Consider the following 2,093-nt stretch of genomic DNA (forward strand, 5'->3'; position numbering starts at 1 on the left):
GGGGGGGGGGGGGGGGGGGGGGGGGGCGGTGACATTGTTTCAATAAACAAAAAGCACAGATAGCAGCAGAGTTTCCAGAGGGAAAATACCACATTTTCATCAGTGGATATTTTTCAGATTGAAAAATGTGTTCATCTGATTAGGATTATTTTGGAGTCAATCTGCCTAATGGCAAAATAGACTAAAACTCCTCAGCCTCCTTCACAGCTTCTAATTGTTGTTGGTGATGGGGTGGGATTGCAGGGAGTGGAATTGTTGGGTGTGGTTCATTTCCCATAAAGAAAAATATGTGAAATTGAATGCAAAAGCTATCCCTTATCTGGGATTAGAGCATTAGGGTTGAAATTTTAAAAGACATATACTAGTGATTCCCTAGCTGGAGTAACTAACTTTCAGAAAGTTCAAAGGTAATAGAGAACCATCTGAGACCCAGGAGACTCTAAAAAGCCTTGTGGTTGGACAAGGCACATCCTCTCTCTTGTCCTCAGTTTCTTCATTTATAAAAGGAGGGGGCCAGACTCAGTAACTCTGAGATCTTTTCCAGCTCTGTGACTGTACACAATGAATGTTTGAATAAACCTGTTCAAATCTGTCAGACAAACTTCCCTTTAGTTTTGTTTTTTTTCAGTTGTGAAACGTTGCAAAGTAGGGAGGGCTTTTGCAAGGCCCCTGGTGGAACACAAGAGGTCAGTGGGGGAGCAAAGCAGCTTTTCATTTATTGGACACAACTAGCCACCCTGCAGATAAGCTCAGAGCCATCTGAACATTTTCGCTCCAAGAGGCTGGGAGACAGGCCTTGAAATTACTGGACAATAGCTATTTGAGGAATTGTGTTCTGAGACTTAATTATATCTTTGTCTCATTCCTTTTCTGATCGTAATCCTTTAGGTTTGGGCTCTTATCTGCACTCAGTGACCTAAAGAATAGTGGCCTTTCCTCATGCCAGCTCAGATATTTCCACTGTTTGGGCCTAACATCCACATATACATGGTTAGCACTAAAAGAAAAAAAGAAATCTAAGGAAGCTCTTAAGCAATTATTTTTATCTTGTCTTGCATCATGTGCTGGCAGTTGGAGGTCAGATGGCAGAGAGTGGTGGTGTGATTTGTGGCCTTGAAAATATAGTCAGTGACTCTGTAGCATTAGTTCATTAGAAGGACTCTGTAAACATTCCCAGTGAGCTAATGGTGAGAAGTGGGCCATGGATAACCAGAGAGAAAACCACTCACCCTGTATAAGCTACACTTGGAGCACTGAAGGTGTGTTTATGAGAAAGGAACTGTCTTCACTGGACATTTTTTAGCACCTTGAAATTCACAGTAAAACTTAAACATGGTTTTTTTGGTTTTAGAGCCCCAAACCTTCCAACAGTAATTCCTTCCCAAAGTAATTATGGGCCTTCTTGTGTTTCCATGTGGCACTGGGAGTTATATTTGCATGGAAAATGGTCAGAGTCACCGAGGAAACGGTCTGCCTCTGTTGCATAGCCCCTCACTGCAGTTACCCTAACCTTCCATTCAAATCCTCTCAACCCTCTCTTTCACTAATATGGAACCACGTGACGTGTCACAGATGCGAGCATGAGGAGAGGAGCGGGTGAAACTTGTAAAAATAATGCTTAGTGGAGCCCTGTTGCCTTTCATCCATGGATCTCAAAGCTTTTTCAAATGGTAATTATTTCTCACAATGTTCCTGTGAAGCACCTAAGAATCATTACTCCCATTTTACAGATGTAGAAACCAAGAGAACAGAGTATGACTTCGCAATGAAGGATAGGAATGAGAGTTTCTATATCCTTTAGCCCTTCAATGAAGACCACATCATTAGTTGGAACAACAGAATCACCTGGGGAGCTTTAAAAATTACCCATGACCGGGGCTTCCCTGGTGGCGCAGTGGTTGAGAGTCCGCCTCCTGATGCAGGGAACACGGGTTCGTGCCCCAGTCCGGGAAGATCCCACATGCCGCGGAGTGGCTGGGCCTGTGAGCCATGGCCCCTGAGCCTGCGCGTCCTGAGCCTGTGCTCCGCAACGGGAGAGGCCACAACGGTGAGAGGATTGCGTACAGCAAAAAAAAAAAAAAAAAAAAAAAAAA

The 2,093-nt window shown here is 43.8% G+C and overlaps 1 protein-coding gene across 1 annotated transcript in view; it reads left to right on the plus strand.

Moving 5' to 3' along the window:
* Positions 1 to 2,093, plus strand: part of PAPSS2 (3'-phosphoadenosine 5'-phosphosulfate synthase 2) — a 52,538-nt gene that overhangs the window by 41,338 nt on the left and 9,107 nt on the right. The window lies entirely within an intron of this gene.

The sequence above is a fragment of the Lipotes vexillifer genome, unplaced genomic scaffold (assembly GCF_000442215.2).
Source record: "Lipotes vexillifer unplaced genomic scaffold, Lipotes_vexillifer_v1.1 scaffold690, whole genome shotgun sequence".
In the NCBI taxonomy this organism is placed as follows: domain Eukaryota; kingdom Metazoa; phylum Chordata; class Mammalia; order Artiodactyla; family Lipotidae; genus Lipotes; species Lipotes vexillifer.